Source organism: Sciurus carolinensis, chromosome 10, assembly GCF_902686445.1.
Source record: "Sciurus carolinensis chromosome 10, mSciCar1.2, whole genome shotgun sequence".
NCBI classification, from domain to species: Eukaryota; Metazoa; Chordata; class Mammalia; order Rodentia; family Sciuridae; genus Sciurus; species Sciurus carolinensis.
Window position 1 is genome coordinate 18,059,076 of NC_062222.1, and position 22,978 is coordinate 18,082,053.

Consider the following 22,978-nt stretch of genomic DNA (forward strand, 5'->3'; position numbering starts at 1 on the left):
AAGACAGGCCTACCTGTCCATAGCTTTCACCTTCTGGGCTAGATGTACATGTTTTCCTAGGGAAGAAAACTCTCCCAACAATATCCACTGAGATAAGAGGTGGGAAACCCAGAGGTCAGCTGTAAATATTTCAAATGACTGCTAAGAAAGTCTCTAAAACACTCAGATGAGTTCTCTTGCTGAGCGAGCCATGAGGAAGATTGGTCTCCAGAGAGATGATGTCTGTTGAGGTATGTTGAAGCCTAGAGGCCCTCAGAGAAGAAAAGGAAGCAAAACCAGGGCCAGTGATAGTCTGTGAGGTCTGATTTTCCACGACAGAGAGAATGTGGATTGACCCCCAGCTCTACTCCTTACTAGTACTGTGGCCTGGAGCAGTTTCCTTGGGGCCTCTGCAAGGTCCAATTTCCTCATCTGTAAAGTGGGGGCAACCCAAATACCTACCCACGAGGACCGATGTGAGCATTAAATGAGCTAATGTGTTAAAGCCCCCGCTGTATGCATTCGATTTACACAGAAAGTGAGAAACCCTGAGAACACGTTTTGTAAGGATCTGTAGGAGCTTGTGAATTTTTCCCTCAAATTAAAACAGACCAAATGACAAAACACTATGTATATTCACATGTTCATATGTTCACAATATATGTCTTCATATATTATCTCCATGGGGGTGGATTAGCCTTGTTCATGAGTCCTGGAGCAGGACTAAAACGAAATCTGGGTGACAATTGAAGGGAGATATTTGGAAAAGAAACAATCAGATAATTAAATAGACTTCTCTGTCTTCAAAACTGATATTGCTGCTTTCTATTCACTGGTAGAAGTTAAACCTAAATTAGATAGCCACTGGGCAGGTACACAGGAGGGGGGCCAAGTACTGAGTCAGGGTGGGTGTACAAATTAGATAAATAGGATGCTTGATGTTCCTTTCTAGCCTGAGACTTAATGAGGACGTGCATGGAGGTAAATCCATTCAATTTCTCAGGTGTCCTGTAGGACTGATCCATTGTCCTGTATAAGCTACCAACACTCAAAGGAACTGCAACAATAATTCAGATATGCTGAAAAGGAATTCCTACCCAGGCTGAAGGTGCCAAACACATACATATACACACATGCACAGACACACACTGTATTCAAGGTCAACACATCTGCCTGCATTCTCAGGCATACTGAGCTATTATTCACTATACTGATGTTTTTCTTTCTTTCTTTTTCTTTTTCTTTTTTTTTTTTTTCCTTTTTTTGCAAGGCTGGGGATTGAACACAGGTCTTGGTCATGCTAGGCGAGTGCTTTACTCCTGAGCTACCCCCCAACCACTGTTACACTGACTTATGCCAAGACTAAGATGATCATAAAAGTTCTCAGATCTGATATTTTATTTTGTGGAAACTAAGCAAAAGGGAAATAAATGCAACATCTTGATGAAATCTGTATTTATCAGTTTATTTTTTATTTTTATTGCTGCTCCTGTCACAGTTTTATTCCATTTTGGTCTGGAAAAGCTGGCATTGGGTACCCAAAATGTTTATTCCCCACATCATTGATTAAAAACAATAGCATACATTTATGGAGTATTTGGTGTTTCATGACTATATGCAGAGAGACAGATTATTATTTTTTAGAGCACCTCAAGAAGCAGGCAGAGCAGAGATTATATTTTCATTTTATAGACCAAAATTTGGAGCCCTAGTGGATTTAATGTGAATCAGTGGCAATGTGGGGCCTTCTACTCCCAAATTCCACTTTCTTCCCATCAGGTCACATTGTATTTTTAAAGGGTCAAATAACTGGGTTTTTTGTTTGTTTGTTTAAGAAGAGTACAGGCATTCATATTTTACATAAATAAATAGAAAATATTTTGATCACCCATTGCTGTATCAGACAGGTAAAGATATTTGCCCACAGACTCTCAGTAAAGAAACATCAAAGGAAACTTCAAAAAGATGCAAAATAACACCAGAAAGTTTGAGATGCAAGAAGAAATAATAAGCCAAAGGTTGGTAAATAGATGTGAAAAGCCAGACAGACATTTGTATAATTAAAAAAATGTATCCTGTGCATGTAATAAGAAATAGAACCAAAGCACTAGAAAATGGAGTTTCTCTGCTGCCTATGATTTAGAAAGCTGGAAAGAGCACTGACCTCACTTAACACTGAGGAACAACCACAATATGTAAATTTTCTAGGCGATACCACAGAGCTGAGAGCTGAGAGCAGAAAGTAAGCACAGAGAAGGAATTCCAGGAAGGCAGAGACTCCTCTGGGCAGAGACGGGAAGTTTGGACTGGCTCACCTGGAGCGCACAGCCACCACACAAGGAAAGAAGAGATCAGCTACCATTTGAAGAAATGACTGGAACAAAATGTGGGCTGGCATTTCAGTGGGGAACAGGTGGAGCCCAAATACTGAAGGTGTGCACTCAGCAGTAAGCTCTCTTCCAGGAGCCCACACCGAGGGTCCCAGGAGAGCCAGGGCAAGGCAGAGACAGGAGACAGTCCTGCCTGGAGTCTCCGCAAGGGCAGGAAACCCATTCCTCATCCTGACCATCACTCACATGGAGCAAAAGCCTCAGTTAAAGAAAAGAACAAAAGAAAACCCTACAGAAACAAGCCAAATGTCTTCCAATGAAAGAACTGATAAAATGAATGAATAAACTGTGGCCTATTCCCAGAATGGAATCTCCTACATGCTTAAAAATAGGCAAATCACAAAAAGCATAATGCTAAAAGGAAACTCAGGAAATGATTCCATCTATGTCAAGCTAACTGGTTCAGTTGCATAAAAAATCTGAATACCAAGATTACAGAGAGTTGGGTATATATACACCTATTTTTTATGAAGTATATTAAACAAAACAGAAATATATGTTCATATGAATGTATTTTTTTAGGGTATTAAGGATTGAACTCAGGGAACTGAAACACTGAGCCACATCCCAGCCCTTTTTTGTATTTTATTTAGAGACAGGGTCTCACTGAGTTGCCTAGGTGTTGGTAAGTTTCTGAGGCTGGATTTGAACTCGTGATCCTCCTGCCTCAGCCTCCCGAGCTGCTGGGATTACAGGTGTGCAGCACTGGGCACAGCTGAATGCCACTTTTTTTTAACTGAGGATTGTGTATATAAGAATTAAACACCAAAGCATGGGAATGATACGAAAATGTGAAGATAGTGGCTGCTTTTAGGAAAGAGGGCTACAAATATGGGGAGGCACCCAGGGTTGCTAATAGATGCTCTTTATTTATAACCTAATTAGTATACTGAGTACTGGGAATACTTTTTATTTGTGCTTGTTCATTTTTATTCAACTTTGCATATATGTTACCTGCACTCTTATGCAAAGATAATTTTTAAAAAGTACTCTGTAGATATACATGTAAGAGACACATATTTTTAGAAGAGTACAGGCATTCATATTGTACATAGGTAATATGCCTATTAGTGGGTGGAGAAGAGATTTAAAAGGCCACATAGACTTTTTAGTAAATATTTTTCCCTTCCAGTTTGGTTTGTTAATACAAGAACCAGTGTGCATTCATATCTATATGCATTTTTTGAATACTAAGGATAATTTTTAGCTTCTAAAACAATGAATTATACCAATTTTAACAAGATGTTTTTTGTTACATGTTAAATATATCTCAACAAGGATGAGCATCAGGTGTCTACAGCTTTCACTTTGCAAAGCTGCCACTAGGCATGCAATGAATATAACAGTAAAGGTACCATCATGAATACTTTAAAGTCTTGCCACAAGTACTCACTTTAGAAAAGATGGCATTTAGATTTACTGTGATCAAATGCTTCTTTTATTTTTATTCTGGACAAGGCAACCAAGTGACTTACAAGACTGCATATTCCATTACACAGACAAGGGCCCTTCAAGTCCTGATCAGCCAACTAGAGAAAAGTACTTGGAATACTTGGCTGAAATTCCAAGAAACCTCAAGGATCGTGGGTGTTAGATTTCTCGTATCCCTAAACGACTTTGAAATTCTTTGTTTGATGACAATGGCTGATAAACAGAGTTAAAAGATCTTTATGTGGAACTAAACGTTCTCTAAAGTTCTTTCAAGGTCTTAAAATCTTTTGGGTTCCGTTTATATATAGCCAAACCCACAGCAACTGGAAAACCGGGTGCAATTAGACTCTCTTCATGTGGCATTATCAGAGACAGCAGCTGGAATATTGCCACATTGTTTACCAAAGCAGACTGTTACCTGCAGAACCCTGTTATTTAGGAATCTTCTACTTCTCCCCAAATAGAATATGAGTTCCATCAAACAAGGGACCTTCTTGTGTGTGTCTCAGTACTGCCAGAGCCTAGTTCAGTGCCACCAACTCCCTAGGGACTGATTAACTGTTGACTGCCTCTACTTGCTTTGCAGCTCAGAAAATTTAATTCCTTTCAGCTGTCCTTCCATCTATTTTGCAAATTTTTATTTATGCCAACACTGAGCCAAACTGAAGTAGATGTTTTGATAACAAATATGATTAATACATTGTTATGCCCTTGAAAGCTAAGTCTGTAACAAAGTGAAGTTCAAAACCGCATCAACCACTTGGATAAAACTCAGAAACACAATGTTGAGCGAAAGATGCCAGCCGACAAAGAGCACATTCTAGAGGATTCTGTTTATATACATTGCAAAACCAGGCAAATCCAATCTATGCAATTTGAAGCAGAGACAGTGGTTAGCCCTGGGAAGGTCTATAGCTGATAGCTAGCTGGAGGAGTGCTAATAAGATTAGCCAGTGCATTGCTTCTTAATCTAGGTGTTTTCACTAATTTTGAAAATCCACCAAGCGGTTCACTTATGATTTGTGCACTTTTATACATGAGCTTGCTATACTTTCCTAAGTTCAACTTTTAAAAAGAATAACACTTAAGGAACATAGAGTTTGTGTAAGTAGATTTCTCTTACTCTCCAGGCAGTTCATCAGCAATCTCCTCGCTTTCCTAGTCTTGTTCTGACTCAGACGCTACCTCCTCCAGAAAGTCTCCCTGGAGTCCCAAACTTGAATGAATTCTGCCCTTCAGAACTGCTGTGGCATTTGTTGATGCATCTCCCTGAGCTTCTTTGAGTGTCCTGAATGTTTGCTTCACCTATCACAGTGCTTAGGATGTATTAGGTTTTCAAAAGTTGTTAAGCAAACAAACACTTAACATTCTGTTCCCTGTTCTGCTCCACTAGGGCTTTCTGTGCTTCTGAGAGCTCTTAAACCTGTCCTTTCATTCAGTGGAAGACATCATGCATAACCTTTGACAGTCTACTCTAAAGGTAATGGCAAGACACCTGACACCCTTTCTGCTGCTGGTTTGGACACACTGAAAAGAAAATAGTGCTGTCCTTTTATTCTCATTATAAATGTAATATAAAACACTCAAAATATTAAGAATGTAAGTGCCAGTGAAGACTATACATGTTGTTTCATTACTCATTTTTTATTCTGAACACCACAGGCATCTTTTATGTGTGGACACATTGTTCTCCCTCAAGTTCATCACATTCTGGGGCAGAGAGGGATGACCAACTTTGGCATAATGGCTGCATGCCCAAGGAATGTTGAGCCAACTCTCCATCTATGGGTATCTGGAGGTTATTCCAAAGTTTTGACTTTTAATAGTAGCAGAGGCTTAATTTGGGGGCCAAAAGTGTACACATGACTAAAGATTTTAGGGTACCTCATGTCCAATGGGAAGATGACCATGGTATTGTATATTTCCAAAACAGCAAATTTCTCACTTCACTGCAGCATTGTTTTCACTGCTAGGATCTCTGAAATCAGAATCCTCCTAATCTACTGCATTTAATAATCACAGTTGGCCAGGTGGCAGTTGTGACATGGTTGTCTCTGCCACCTTGCAATACCCCCGTCAGACACCTACTCAGCAGCCATTGTCAGATGGGATCATAACTGCTGACTTTCTTCTTCTTACTTTCTTTCTTTCTTTCTTTCTTTTTTAACTGCTGGTTTTCATCTGGAAACATCCTGATACCTTCTTTAAGATCAAAGAAGTATCAGCATGGAATCTCACAGAATGGGTATCAGCGGCTTGGAAAAAACACTCCTGGAGACCTAAGCAGAGTTCTCAAAGTGACACAGTATCCTCAAAGCTCTCCAGGGAACAGGTGGCAACCTCGATGGGCAAATACGTGGATGTTGAAAAGTGATTCAGCAGTGCTAGATTCCATGAAAAGGTCTTAGAAAAATGCCACTTTAACCAATTTACTTTGCTGACATTTTCTATGTATAAATATTCAGGCGCGATCAATAACTGAAGTCTATATCTGAATAAGTATAAAGAGCAGCTTACAACTATAACATGAGTTTTAAGTAATAAGACAGTATCATGCCAGTTTAATTGGTGACTTTTCTCTTTCTTCACAATATGTTAAAGCCAGGTGTAGTGACGCATGCCTGTAATCCCACCAGCTCGAGAGGCTGAGGCAGGAGGACTGCAGGTTCAAAGCCAGCCTCAGCAACTTAGCAAGACTGTAAGCAACCTAGTGAGACCCTGCCTCAAAAGAAAAAAATAATTTAAAAAGGGCTGAAGATGTGGCTCAGTGGTTAAGCACTCCTAATTTCAATCCCTGGTACCAATAAATTAATTAATTAGTTAATTACCACAATCAGCCAATGGTAATTAATTTAAAAAATAATATGTTAAATAGTGATGGGCCTTAAACTGGCAGTTTAGATTTCATGGAAGAGAGTACAGTGTCCCTAGCTCCACCCACTACTAGGTTTTTTACTTTTTTCTTAATCTTTGCCAATTTTATATAAAATGATATGATGTTTTAATTGATATATCTTTGATTAATAAGGTGGCTAAACTTTTTTCCCTTTTATCTCTGAACCATTTATGGTCCTTTCATGAACTACCTGTTTTGATAATTTTGTGTGATTTTCTATTGAGATGTTTGTAATTTCTTACTGATTTTTATTGTTCTTTATAAGTTGAAAATGCCCCATATTTTCTGATATATGCCACAGAAAATCTTGGTCAGTTTTTCCATCATTTTAACTTTATTAATTTTTTTTTCCATTTAGAGGATAATCTGACCAGCAAGAGTTGCCAGGCAACTTCATATTTGCTCAAATTATACCAATCTCCTTCAGATGCCTTCATCCCTCACGAAAATCCCTGATAGAAAGGGAGCTAAATCACATACATGTAAACATTTCACAACTAGAAATAACTCCAATTAGCATCAGCACATATTCTAAATACTAAGTCACCAAAATACCGCAGTTAATTTCCTGTCTGTGATCATAGCTTCCCTCAAAGAATGATGTTCTAGGTCTTTCCAGAAGAGCACTGACTTTGTGTCAGGTGGCCAGCTTCTTGTGGTAACCGTGCTCAGCAGAGGCAGCACCAGCTTCCTGCGGGCCAGGCCTTCACACCCTGCAGCTTTTAAGTGCTATCTTTGCCAGGGCGTGTGCCAGTCAGTCCTGGGACAGTGTGTGCACACAAGCCCCACCAGGACACTGCAGTGGCCAACCGCCAGCACAGAGGGACTGTGCGCAGTAGGAGTCAGAAGACTCAGGTCCTCACTGTGGCTGTGCCACTATCTAGAGATGTGACCTTCAGCAAATACATTTACCTTGCAGAGTCCCAGTTCCCTTATCTTTCAAAGGGAGGAGCAGGCACACATAACCTCGAAGGCCTTTCCCCACACCCACACCCTGGTGCCAGGGTACCTGCCCGGTCTCCACTCCTCACTGCTGCCCCGGTAATAAAAGCAACGATAATCAACGCAGGTGTGTCTTTCTCTGAAGTTGCAGTTCTTAAACATTTTGCTACACCACCTCTCTCATATTACCAGGGAGCAGTTTGATTTGTGTTTTCCTTCCTCATTGCACAAGGGCTGGGTGGACTTGAAGATCAAGGTTAGAAACATCAAAAAGTTTAATTGGACTTTTGACCCACTCACCTCTGTCAATACAGAATGGTCTTATCAGCACATCTAATTATTTTACCAGTTGTTTGAAACAATCACAAGCTCTTCCAGCTTCCTTTAAAAATCCATTCTGTAATAACCTAACTCTCCTGGAAAACTTTTCCTGAACGTTCTCTGTCCCCCCTCATTACCCTCTTATATAGGTCTATTAAAATTAATGTGAAGATTTATTATTTATAATTTCAATGTGATTTTGTATGATCACCTTTTACACTGTTGCTGATAACAGAAGGGTAACTAAATTACTTTCCCAAGAGCTGGCACTGGGATTATTCGAAAAGAGGTTAATGCCCTTGGTTAGGGCAGGAAAGGAGAGAACTCTAGAACAGAGCACCCATGACTTCCAAAGCCTCTAGGAAAGGGGGACACTGCCCTGCAACAGAGCAGGGGAGACGTGTGGTTCTGCAGCTGGTGCCTGTAGAAGACAGGAGGGGAGAGAGGAGCCTGGGAATGGGAGGCTGACTCTGCAGGACCAAGAGAATCTCCGGTGACCATGGGAACCGTCTTCCAACCGTGCGTCTCCACCAAAACTGAAGGAAATGGTGCTTCTGGAAAGTGTGTTGAGAAACCACAGGAGCAAGCGGAAGACTGGTAGAGAGATCATGTTGACTTCAGGGACCCTATCTATTTCATGGAAATAGACGGAAAAAAATCTCAGAGATGGTGGTTTGAACACAGGGTTATACTAGGAAATGATCTGACACAATGACAAGGAGCAGGATGGGCCACCCACATCCCCAAAGTTTAAAAAAAAAAATTTTAAGAACAAGGATGTACATTTAATCCAATATTGAGCCTGACATTATGTGATGTGATCCTTTAGATTCTCAGCAAAGTTCTGTATGCTGGAATCCAACCAATTTGTGTGTGTGTGTGTGTGTGTGTGTGTGTGTTCCTGGGCACAGGTGTGTGAGCAGGGCCTTTGTACTGGAGTGCGTACATGCCTGCCTGCATCTGGAACCTAACTAGGTTTGAATCAATGCATAATGAAAGACACATCAACAAGCTCTCATGATAAACATGAAAATATAAGACCCTCGGGAAGCTCAAAAAAATCTCAGAGAAGAGTCAACATGCACACCTGTAATCCTGGTGACTTGGGAGCCTGCAGCAGAAGATCACAAATTCTATTCTGAACTCAGAAATTCAGCAAGATCCTGTCCCCACATAAAACATAAAAAGGGCTAGAGATGTTACTCAGTGGTAGAACATCCCTGGATTTAATCCTCGGTACCAGAATAAAATCTGAGAGAAGTATTTTAAGCTTTTATAGAATAAAGATCAAAAGCAATATAATCTAGACCTCCTGGGACTAGCAAAACCTACCTGCTGCCTAGATTTTACTTCTTTACCCAAGTGTTATTTAGATAACTCTATAGTTTGTAATTATATTCTAGTCTTTATTAGCATCTTCAAGTTCTTTCAAGATTTTCTTAGGAAATACAGTTATTTCCAGAAAGGATTAAACCTATAATTCTTTCTTGGAAGAACAAGGTGAGAGATTTGCATCACTACTTGGAGAGAGAATTCTGGAATGGATTCTGAAATCCTTTCACTAATGGAACAGAGCCATACCCTTTTCTGTACCAAATCCAAAGTGACAATAATACCAAATATATCAGATTGTAACACTGTGTATCTACTATTAGATAAATAATGGCATCAGGAATGTTCAGACCTTCATTCTGTAGACAGATTCCTTATAAAGTGAAGTCAATATAGGGACCTAAGCTCATTGTGCCCTTTTGCTTTTTGACATTTACTCAGCCTCAGCAATATATAATCTGGAATTCAGCTGTTGAGGATATTGCACAAAGATGCGTGTTAGAGAAACAGACATTTATGATCAACTTTCAAGTGCATCCTCATGGGGCATATAAATGGAACCACGTAATTTTAGTCTTCTCTTCAGATCATTTCTCCACCAAGCTATACCAATGCTGGTAGCAAGAATAAAAAATTATTAAATAGAATTTCACAGCTTAGATCCCCCTTCTTAAAACAAAACAAAAAAAAAAAAAAAAAAAACAGAATAAGGAAATTAGGAATAAGAGAGAAAAGCAACAACCTATATGTTAGATAAATGCTCCCTGATTGATGCCTTTCCTTTCCAAAAGGTCATTAACATTTTGCCTCTTAGCACAAATACTCTAACAGCCACCTCCCTCCTTCCCTGGCGTTGCTCCTGAATAGCTGCAGGTTTGCTGTTCTCATATTAAAACAGAAGTTGCTCAGGTCACATTCCCCCTATAGCTGCAAAGTTCCTACATAAGTGCTCACAGACGAGAATAACCTGTCCAGAAACCACAGTACAGGTGGCCCTGCTTTCCTGGCTCAACTGGACATCAGCGATGACAGGTGAGCCAGAGGGTATGCCTGAGAGGCCTGCCGGTACTTCCCAGGGCCTGCCTTGTAACTTAGGAACATGGGCAGCTATGGCTGAGGCTTGAACTCGAGATTTAAAAATGAACCAGGCACGGTCTATTAAGCAGTTGTCTTGAGCAACACAAAAAACCAAATACGTGAAAGAAAAAGGAAAAACAGTGGTAGATGGCTGGAGTGTAGTTCCAGGGGTACCGTGGTCACAAATGAGTCACAGGGAGCCTGCGGTGGCCCAGGGGGGACACGAGTTCCACAAGCCTTTCCTTCTCGTATCCAGACTGTGCCCTATCCACATCTACTTCCGTTTCTCAGATACATTCAACATGAAGACATGGATGATATTACCTACATCTCACCATCCACTGGAGTATAGACAGGAAGGCGTGGCCTGGCCCTCGACTGTGCAGGCTCCATCCATTGCTCCCATATTGTTCTAGAGAGTGGGCATCTCATATGCAAACTCACATGGGTGGGAGACCCTTCTCCCAGGTGAACCCACAGCTCTGCCTCCAATGAAAACTGTAAGAGCCTCAGCCTGCACAACTGAGGGCAAAGTGTGGCCCATCTTCCTGGCTTATGACAGCCAAGACTGGCTTCTGAGCTGCAAAGAGCCTCCTTCTTAACTGATAAGCCCTGCCCTACGAGGATAGCTCCTATGCGCTACAAATAGAAATAATGAAGAAGAAATAAAAATAAAAGCTAAAAATAGCTTCTGTTAGCAAACACTCTGGCAGCAACAGGTATCAGCCTGCTCCCTACCCCTGGGTGGCAAGAAAGGTTACTCTTGGTCACAGTGCTTGTCACTGTGGGCATTTTTACAGAATAGAGAAAACACCACAGTGAATCACTGGGATATTATCTTCTAGACTATGGCTTTCAAATCCACAGTGACTCATATACATGCATGTGGGTACATATTGAAGCCAAACATGCAATGAATTGTAATATTTTTCCTACTTCATTTTTTAAAAAGTGTTATATAACCCCCTGGATTTATTTCTTGAATTGTGGTTAGAAAAACAACTACTATAAAAGGCTAATGGCCCAGGTGGAAATGTAATTGAGCTGATCTATTTGTAGGTAATCTCAGGAACTCTAAAGTGTTGGTTGGAGATGTCAGGCTCTGGCCCTTTGAGTCTTAAGATTATTCTATTTACAGAAAATTGCAAACACAAAGGTCTGGGAACAGCCACTGAATTTTTATTAAAGGAAAAGGGAGTGAGGCTAAGGGTGGGGAGCAGTCAGTTTTAGCTCAATTCTGAGTACACCCGTACTAATTTAACTAGGTTGTACTGCATTAGGAAATGCTTCCTGGAGATGGTACGTTCTAATCAGGAACTGCAAGGACAAGCAAGAGGTGACAAGGTTTGGGGACCCAAGGGGAGGGAATGAAGGTCATGTTTCCTCGGTCTGTGCACATCACCTAATTGGCACTGCCCCAAGTCCAGGGGAGAGTATTCGGCAGCAGCTGTGAGAGCAACTAGAGATAAGTGACGTCTGTGATTCAGGTCAGAGGTCAGCAGCAAAGATCCAAGGTTCCTGCTCCTCCCTGTGACATGGGTACCAAGAGGAACCACCAGAGCATCTCTCCGCCTGTTTAGACAACAGTGCCTGGAGAAATTCTTAGTGCAGAAACCTGTGTCTTTTGTCCATTTTAAATCATGTCCAGTAATGCTAATGGCAGTCAGAGCTGAGAAGCAACTGGCAGCAGAGGCTGTGACATATTTGCCTCCTTTAGGAGAGAAAAGAGTTAATCAAAAGAGTGTCAGGCTCAAATGCCTAGGTTTCACCTTTAAATATCTTCATACCTAAGGATGTGCAAAACGCTGCTTTCCCTCTCTGCAGCCTTCAACAAATGACATCCTGTGCTGCAATAGCAACTGAAAATTCTATTCAATGTTCCTGGTCCAAATTGGTTGCAGTCAGAAAAGGAGCCCAAATTGTCGATCTTTCTTTTCTCCAAAATATCGTTCACTGTCAGGCCAGTACTTGCAATGACATAAACAATGATGATCATTCAAAAAAAAATGGAGACTCTAAAGCATCAGTTTATATCTTTATAAGTTTGGAAAGGATGTCTAAGTTGAAATCATTCTAGTAAGGCCGAAAGAGACACTGAAGCACTTCCAGTACATCATGGTGATGTGTCTGTCTCTCTCCTCTCACACACACCCTGTCCTCTTATCCTTCTTGTAGTCGCCAGACATTGTTTATCCCCACCATGATTTGATGTGGCACCCAAATATTCATATGACGTTTTGTCCTTGTTTTTGTCACTCAATCCGCTATGCCTGTTAACGTGAGGAGGCTAAGGTGGATTCAGAAGGTTTGATTACTATATATTCTATACAACCAGCCAACCCTAAAATTCTTTCTAAGGAGCTAAATGTCAGAATTAGCAATGACGGGACCAAATCCATACCCACAGATAAGCAGCAATAACCCTGTGGAGAAAGTTGTGTGAATTAAAGGATTTCTCCAGACTGGTCTATTCAACTCAACTTTATTATTTGCTGTAAGACAAAACTACTGAGTACTTCCAAATGAAGGGCCAGCATGTTAAGTGGATGGGGCTTTTCCCATTATCTAGTCCAAGTACAATCATGTACCAAATAGCAACATTTTGATCAGTGGCAGACCCCATATATGATAGTGGTCCCATAAGATTATAATGGAACCCAAAGAATCCCTATTGCCTAGTGACATCACAGCTCTTGCAATGTAACACACTGCTTGCTTCTGGTGATGCTCTCAGAAACAAAATACTGTACTGCCAATCCTACAAAGGCGTGGCACATACAGTTATGTATGGCATGTAACTCTTGGTGGTGACAAATTACTGTATTGCTGCTTTATGTATTTACTATGCTATCCTTTTAATCATCATATATATGTGTATACATATATATGTATATACACACATGTATATACATGCACACACATGTATATATGTTAACTGTTAAAACAGCCACAGGCAGATCATTCGGGGGGCATTCCAGAAGAGGGTCTGTCATCATAGGAGGTGACACCTCCATCTGTGTTAATGCTACCAAGATCCTCCAGTGGGACAAGACAGGGAGGGTGGAAGACAAAGATGTTGGTGATCCTGACCCTGTGTAGGCCTAGGCTAACATGTGTCTATGTTTTAGTTTCTAACAAAACGTTTTAAAAATTAAAAAAAAATAATAAACAGAAAAGGGCCTACAGAGAAAAGCTATAAAGAACTAAAATGTATTTCAGTGTCTGTACGATATGTTTATATTTCAAGCTATGTTTGTTACAAGGGTCAAAAAGTTTCGAAAACTTAGCTTATAAAGTTAAAAAAAGTACAGTAAGCTTTGGTTAATTTATTATGAAAGAAAGGATTTTTTATAACTTTTGTGCAGTCCCAGGGTGCAGAGTCTACGGAAGTTCTCAGCAGGTGTGGTCATCTCCTGGGCCCTCACATTCCTGCCCCACTCACTCTCCATTCACCCAGAGCAACTTCTAGTCCTGTGCTTCATTCATGGTAAGTGCTCCATGGAGGGCATGTTTTTATCTTTTGTATCTTATTTTTGTGTCTTTTTGATGTTTAGACATATTTAGATACAAAAATACATACCAGTGTGTTACAACAGCCTCCAGGATTCAGAACAGTAACGCGCTGTGCAGGCTCTGAGCCAAAGAACAACAGGCTGTACTGTACAGCCAAGGCGTAAAGCAGGCCCTTCCATCCAGACGTGGGTAGGTACCCTTGGTGATGTTTGCACCATGATGGAATCACCCAGTGACACATTTCTCAGAGCGTATCCCCATCATTAAGCAACTCTGAACTACACATCTTTACACGTCAAGTCTGACAGTCTCAGTCTCTGACCCCTCCACAACCCTGGGCACCGTAACACACCTTTTCCACAGAATTCTCTTATTCCTCCATTTCCATAATTTCAGTTCTCCTCTGAAAAGTTCATTTCAGCTGCCCTTTCCAAAGTGCCATTTCCTCCCGCAGATCTCTTTCCTCAGCTTGTACCTCCACCTGGACTGGTCCCGTCCATCCTCACGTTTCAATACCAGGACCAACATCTGTATGCGCAGCCCCAGAACTGCAAATTCAAATCGCCCAACAATGAACCCACATCTTCCTTTCAAACTTCTGTTTGCTTGTATTCCATTTTTACAAGGTCAACTTCCATCATCTGTCCAGTCAAAAATGCCAACTATTTTTCTGTCCATTCTCATATTCAAGTATGGATTCCTAGAAATTATTTCTGAAGCCTGTCAACAATGGTTATCCGACTCCTGATGAGTATTCCCTAATTCCAGGGTTCTCTATGCACCCTCTTCAGTATGCCTGCTACAACTATTTTTGGACACGGAGCTGGGAACATGTGTGCTTAAATACTTCACTGGTTCCTGCTGCCCAGGGGGAATGCCCAGCTCCTCCCACCGTCCCAGCTCCACCTATTTTTCAGTCCCACTTCACCACATAACCCACTAACTTGTCACTCATCCACTCAATGTCCTTCAATAATCAAACTTTGCCCAGACTTCCCTCACAACTTGGCTTATTTTCAAATGTCACCATGTCTATAAAGGCTCCTTCCAATCTTGAGGCCACTGAAACACCCATGGTATTTCATTGATACTTTGTTCTCACTAATAATGCCACATACCTACTATGCTCTTCTTGTCAGTGGCTTCTTTTCCCTGTTAGAGGGCAACTTCCTTTTAGGGAAAAAAGTAGTGTCAGGTTCTTTTTGTAGAGTTAGGATTTCATGCACCTGTCAATGAATAGGTGCTCAAATAACAGCCACTATGTAAATATGTGCACGCAGTGAATGACCCTTCTGAATCAAGAGTGAGAAGACGCTGAGTTTGAGTCCTTGTCAATTTAGCAAAACTAAGAGACATTCTGTGAGTTTCCACTTCTTCATCTGTAAGATAACAGTATCTTTTCCAAATGAGAAATGCTACCACAAGAATCAAAGGAAACCAGTTAGAGGGAGGCACTGTGTCAAATGGAGTGCTACATTAAGTGTGAGCCCAGGGCACGAGCTTTGCCATCTATTCTTGTACCTAAAATATATTAAAGGTTAAGAGATTATAAGTCCAGTGGTCAAACTGAGCATAAAACACAATAAGAGTAGTCTCTGATATTCGGATGCTAACACAATAGGGGAGGGAAGAAGAGAAGTTCATTGGATTAGACAAGGGGGAATGAAGGGAAGGGGAGATTGGAATAGATAAGACAGTAGAATCAATTAATAGATGAACTTTCCTATGTTCATATATTAATACATGACCAGTGGAACTCCGCATCATGTACAGCCAAAGGAATGGGAAGTTATACTCCATGTATGCATAATATGTCAAAATACACTGTACTGTCATGTATATCTAAAAAGAACAACACCAATGAAAAGAATAGATATTGTATTGATTTACTATTGCTTCTCACAATAACTCTACAAAATAAGTCCTATTATATTTATTATTTACATTTTACATACCAGGAAACTGAAGCAGGAAGGATGGGTGACTTGTTCCATGTATCGTGAAGCAGGGTGGAGAACTGTGGCTGATAGTCTGATCCAGCTCTAACCACACAGCCTATCTAAATGATGACTTGACCCACTTAATTCTTGATAAATGATAAATTTCCTTTTCTTTTGTACTTAATGGTACTCAGGTGACAATAAAGATACATGCATGTAGTCATGAGGTCTGCTAAGCATTCTCCCCTGCCATAAGACTAAAATATGGATTTTATCTTCATAGTTTATTACCTTCCTTTCCATACGAAAAACTAGAAGAGATCACACCATTTTAACCAGCAACTGTTCAAATGCAACCATTCAAATGGGATGCATATTTATTTCTCTTGTTAAATTATTAGAATGTTTTATCAAGGCGAAGGTAAAGAATTTGCCCATTTTGTTCTTTTAGATATTCTGGTTGTCTTGACAAATCTCAGGACATGCATTATGTTTCCTATTACAACCTGCAGGGTTCACTTTGTATGAACTGGTTCCCGTTCCCCTTCCCACTGATTATCTCACAGTGAGACTCTGAGGATGCCAAATCCTTAAGAGTATTATTCAGGGAGGAATTGTGTGCATGCGTACTCTCCACACACAGCTCACATCTCTGCGGTACCCTTGACTGCTTCCCACCCAAAGGTACACTTTCAAACACAACCAGAGGGGGACACCACCCTTGAAATAGCTTCCAGTTTAGTATTGAGTTCTCTTTCAGTGAATTCCATTTCTCTACACTCTTGGCTACACAGGACTTCTTAGATTATGTATCAATGCATTATCAATATCTTATATATTTAATAATTTATTTAGTGCTTTCTATGTGCCAGGTTCTATAGTAAGTGCTTTACATACATTATCTCGAAATATTCCCAAAACAAAGGACAAAATGTATTTTATCAATCCTAAGGAGATGTTTTAAAAATCATTTTAGCAAGACAATAGAATGAATCAGATTACTTTCCTATGTTCCACGACCTGTGGAACTCCAAATCATGTACAACCACAGGAATGGGAAGTTATATTCCACATATACATAATATGTCAAGACACATTCTACTGTCATACATAACTAAAAAGAACAAATAAAATTTTTCAAAAAATCATTTTAGCATCTCTGAAATCAGAACGTTTCTCAACATCAATACGAGGCAAATAGAAGTAGTGATATCGTTTTCCTACATACATACAACATTGTTACATCTTAAAACCATGGCATTTCAATGAAATCTGGTAAGTACCATATTTATTTCCACTTGAAAGCTAAACCAGAGGCCCTGTATATTGAGATGTCCCCAAGATTCTATGGACTGACAGACACACTAAATAAACACTGGAAGGGACTATACTACTGACTTGTCCTCTTTTTAATAGTTCATTGTAGCATGAAGACAGGGTTCTATCCCATGATTTGCACCCTTACACCTTATAGCTCCAGTTCCAATCGGGGCTTGAGTCCCAATTCCCCCAATAAACTAAGTATGCAAATGTGGGCATATTGCTTAAAGTTAGATTAACAACTCTAACTCCGTGTTTCTGAGATGATTCAGTGAGATAATCTTGGTAAAGGCTCATGGCACAATGAGGGATACATAAAAGTGACTGAATGACCATGATGGTGATACTTTCATGAAATAAAATTAGGAAGAAGTTAAGTAACTGATTAGGGTTGTTTTGCTCTTTACCCCAACCCAGTTTACTTCCAGATAGTATGATCTCTTTGTTGCTGTGGCATGAATACATTGTATGATATAAACTTCAGTTCCAGACTTGGTAAGAAATCCACTACCTATTCTACATATACAGCTAAGATTCTACCTCGTTTGAATTCTATGCACATATTCTGAGCATTGGCTTTGTGTAGTACCCTGTTCTTTGTACTAGGTGGTTGAAAGGAATCAAGGAATAAGGAATTATCCTCCCCTGCATCATTTTTAATTTAATGGGTAAAGAACAATGTTTGTGAACATAAGATTTATGGTAAAATATGACCAATGCTTTAAAACAAATCCAGGCAAAAAGGCTGTCAGAGAACAACTATGGAGTTCATATTTAGATGGGTTCATAAGGAAATTCTTCAGAAAAGGTTGCATCTAAGATGCATCTCGAAGGCATAACTACATATGGCATATCCTAGGACAATCCTAGGAACAAAGCTGGAAAAGAACAAATAAATAGGCCGACTTCTTCATCCACCTCTGATGGAGCATCTTACATCAGAATAGCCTTCCCATGAACAACAACAAGAGCTGAATTGAAAAAAAAAAAAAAAATCAAACAGCATTTAAAGATCCTAAGAGCAACCTAGACAGTGGTAACATGCCGGAAACCAAGATCCTGGAAAAAATACACTGATGTAAGCGCCCGAGACCTGCTGCTGTTTTTTGGCTCAGACACTTTGCTAATTCAGGCCTCCAAACACAGTAACCAAACAGCAGCAGCAGAAGGCTTGCTACAATCTTACAGAGCTGGGAGTAAAATATTGGAGTTAAGTCTACCACAGTTGCCAGGACCTGAGACCAAGGACTAGGATAGAAGAGAATCAGAGTAGAAAGAAAGAACATTCTGCATGCAGTTATCTTGATGCATCTGATTACTCCCATGCTGCTCATTATCAGGGTGAGATGCCTTGAGCCCAATAAGCTGAAGAGCTAACCTGGCATGGTGGCCCATGCCTATAATCCCAGTGACTCGGGAGGCTGAAGCAGGAGGTTCACAAGTTCGAGGCCAGTCTCATCAACTAAGCAAGACCCTTAGCAACCCAATGAGAACCTGTCTCAAAATAGAAAATGAAAATGGTTGGGAATGTGGCCCAGTGATTAAGTGCCCCTGGGAGTTCAATCCCTGGTGTCAAAAAGTAAAAATGAAAAAGACTGAGAAGCTAATCAGTGATTTCTACAATCCAAAAGGACTGGACACCACCAGCCCTCACAAAAATCTACAATGTACGGAGCAAGGGATCATCAGTCACAGAAAGTGTCAATGGTGCAGAGGGTGAAAAAACTAAGCCACAGGAGTGGCCTCAACTTTCCACAGGCAACATCCTAGTAAGTTTTCCTCCAACTGTGCCTCTCACCTGTTCTGTGTGGTCTCAAGTAAAGCAATAAATTTGCGGGGCGTTGAGCTTCTCTTTGGGAGGATAAAAGGATTAATTCATACTTGCTAATTAATAAACCAATGTGATTAAAATGTTGATGTCTAAAACCTATCCCATCAGTAAAAGTCTGTATTTATTTTGTGATTAGTTTTAAAATACTAGAACTAATACATAGGGAATTTTGATGTTACCAACAGAAAAAAAAAAAAAAAGTTAGAAATCCTTTGACCTTCACATTGCAAGAGGCTTTTTGACCCCTGCCACTGAGGAGATCTGTGGGTAAGGCATGGATGTGTCCAGAGGGGGGAAAAGAAATTAAGGAATACTAATGCTTTCTAACAAAAATTTTTACAAGTACAAGTGCTAGAATTTATATTAAAATAAGCAATGAAAGGGAACACTAAAAATAGACAAATGAATTACTGAGCATGAGGAATCGCAAATGCAATTAAAGAGAATCTTATTTAAAATCAAGTCTGCAGGAATTTAATGAGCAAGTAAAACCGTTCTGGGGTTACATGAATCAGCCATTATCCAAGTTGAATTAGAGTTTAGAATTTTAACTCTGTATACATGTATATCTACTTATTTCTTAATTCTCTGAATGACAGTAATAGTGTCACTATTTTATTTTGACCTTGAAATAATACTTTTTGGATAAATGGAATTCATTATTGGATTGCATGTCTTAATAGTAATCTACAACTTTAAGAAAATCACAGTAGAATATGTAAAGAGAAGAATTTATTTATAAAACTAAAATTAACACCTAGTGGTATAAATTTGCACAGACCCTTTGACTTTAACAGCATAAGCAGGTGGGAGTCTGACTCAGTTCTCTAAGAACATTTTCCATTAATGGGAATAAATAATTCTATAAAAACTATAACTATTCTTTAAATCAAAATGTACAGACCAGGATTATAATATATCAAATGCATTATCAAACTCACAGAGGGAAAGCTTTGAATTATGGAATAATTAAATCCCTAAGGACTCACACTTTATAATTCAATAAGAAGTTTCTTGTGCAACCAAAAGAACTGCAAATTTGGTGCAGTGGCCCACACCTGTACTCCCAGGGGCTTGGAAGGCTGAGGTAGGAGGATATCGAGTTCAAAGACAGCCTCCGCAATTTAGCAAGGCCCTAAGCAACTTAGCAAGACCCTTTTTACAAATGAAAAATATAAAAAGGGCTGGGGATATTGCTCAGTGGTTAAACACCCTTGGGTTCAATCCCCTATGCCAAAAAAAAAAAAAAAAAACCAAACATATAAAAAAAAAACCCTGCAAATATTCAATAAATCTAATATCAGCAAATTATTAAGTTATCTATTTTTTGTGGGAAACAATATTTCCAGTTAGCTTATTTGTTTTAAGCAGTTTTTTCATCCTCAAAAAAATAAACTGAAACATACAAATTAGTAGTAATTAAATTTTAAAAACTCTACACCTAACGATACAATTGAAATTTATATGACTCTAGATCCCAATCTCAGTTTGGCTTTTATCCATTTGCAACTTTGGGCAAGTTTGTGAAATGAGCATCATTGTGGAAACACTTCATGCAGTGCCCAGAGTCCAGGTGTTCAGAGTGAGCATCTCTCACTAATTTGTATTCAGTCCAGCAAGATTCACCCAGTTCCTCTGAGTAAGGTGTGAACTTAATACACAAGTCCAGAATGGGAAGCCGTGATTTGTAGAAAGAATGGCTTTTTTTAAAAAATTGAGAGAACTTTCCTGAGCGGCAAGGTTTCCCAAGGAAAGGCAAGGTAGAACACATGGAAAGTGGAGCTCCGTGGCTGTCAGAAGGGCCCATCTGCCCCTCTAGGAGAGGCTACTGACAGACAGGCTCCCCAGGAGCATCTGGCCATCTCACATCAAGCCTTTGTCAGAGCTACCCAGGTTCTGGTCCCTAGTGCCAGGGCTGCTATAGGGCCCTCAGCTCATCAATGCCAAGGCACGGCATGAATTGAAAAGTCAGAGGGTTGCTTAGACGACAGTCACCGGAACGTGCAAAGGATTATGTCACATTCACCTGCATTTGATCCCTGCTGCTCTGTTGGCAACTGAACACAACTTTTGGATGCTCTTAGTTTCCTTGTATCATGGGTTCTTCTCAGTCTGGAACATTTTAAGTAACAGCAAATTCTACATGGATGGATGACATGGTATTGGGATAGTATCTTATTTAAACTGCTTTTTATCTGCAGAAAGGCACATATCACTAAACCAAAATCCCTATATTTTGGAAAAGATGGATAGAATTTGGGACTGATGCTTAGAAGCACAAGTCAATAGACTGAATGCTCAGTGTTACCGAGACCCCAATCAGTTTTCTGTGTGAGAACACATTTCTGGTGGTCACCAAACTACTCAGGCAAGGTCACAGCTTATTTCTGGGCTATCATTCCTTTTCAAAGTGATGCCCCATTTCAGTTACCATCAATCAAGTTTCAAAGCATGAGCTGTGTATTTTTCTGTTCTCTGAAAATGTTCTAGTGGTAAGTTTGACAAATTGCAAACAGGAAAAACTGCAGAATATATTTGCATGAGTCAATGAACTGTGCTTGCTTTAACCCAACAGTGACAGTATGCACCGTTCCAATATCTTAACCTACTCACAAATTTCATTTAATAACAAAATACCACTCATTCTGGAATTCACAAACTGTACTGTAGTAATTATGTGCCAACTTTCTAAAGACTAAATATAAAAATGTGGTGCAGGCTCATGGTTGTGCTAAGGTTCCAAATGAATTCTAACTAGCTTCACCAAGAAAATGGCCTTTTTTCTCTTGCTTATAATATAACACATTTTTCACACTATGACTAAGTAAATAAACTTAAACACAAAAGACTTTCGATGAGTAATAAAATACTACTTATTATAGCATCTCAATAGAAGAAAGTTGATTAGCTTACTTAGATGGTAGGAAGCCAAATTACAAGAGCCATTTAGTTCTACTAAAAAGAAGGCTTTCTAATTTAAAAGGACAGAGTTTTAATTGGGTGGAGAGATATTCGAGATAGTCACAAAGGTCAACAAGATGAAAAAGACTGGTGGGCTTTTTAATCTGTAAAACTTGAATTGGGATCAGCCTCACTTGGTGCCTTTTCTGAGCAGAGCCCTGTGTCTCTCCTAGGCAGGCCTCCTATTGCCAGGGGAGCCTCACAGATGTTGATGGCTTCCTCTCAGCACTTGGCATGAAAGCCAGGTGCCTCCCACCAGGTGAAGGGCATCAAAACAGGTTGCAATTAATCAGAGCAATTAACTAATATCACCACAGATGGGGACTCATTCAAGAAACCCATGCTAGTTATCAGTGTACAGGGGCCGGGTGCACAAAACATCTCCATCCAGGAAGCTGGCAGTCTAGCGAGAGTGACAGCAGGAGAATCAAATCCAGTAAGATAGAAGAGTTTCACATAATGAATGTATTTATGAAAGGGAAGATCAAAGTAAGGATACCACATATGATATCATCTACAGAAATGAGCTATTAAATGACAAGGATATTCCTTAATTGCTTTCAGCCATCTGTGTATACAGTTTGACAGAACTAAACATAGAGAAATGCAAATACACAGATTAATGTCATTCTAGAACTTCAATGACTTTACCAATCAAAAAAAAATTGCTTTCACTATTGCCACTTTTCTTATTCTGATTTAAGCAGAAAACTTGAGCTTTCTCTTGTAGTTCTCTCATTGCCCAAAAGGTCGCAACCTGACATATCTTGCTGGTCATTTGTCATTTGCTGTTTCCTTCATCTGGTAGAATCCTGACATCCTTCTTCCTGTCCCATTGACTTTAAATTCCTCTGGAATGAAGCAGTGTTTACATATAGTGACAGATTCACACACACTCATACACGCAGTATTTACCATCCACCTATATGAGCTCCTTCTGGAAGCGTCTATGGCCCCTTAAGGCATCAGGTCTACCAGATGCTCAGACAGCAGCACTATGACTGACTACTTTTTTCACATCTCCTTCTGTGTTTGATAACAGCTG

At 39.9% G+C, this 22,978-nt stretch overlaps 1 protein-coding gene across 3 annotated transcripts in view; it reads right to left on the reverse strand.

Annotated features, from left to right (window-relative positions):
* Positions 1–22,978, reverse strand: part of Rnf150 (ring finger protein 150) — a 249,574-nt gene that overhangs the window by 212,467 nt on the left and 14,129 nt on the right. The window lies entirely within an intron of this gene.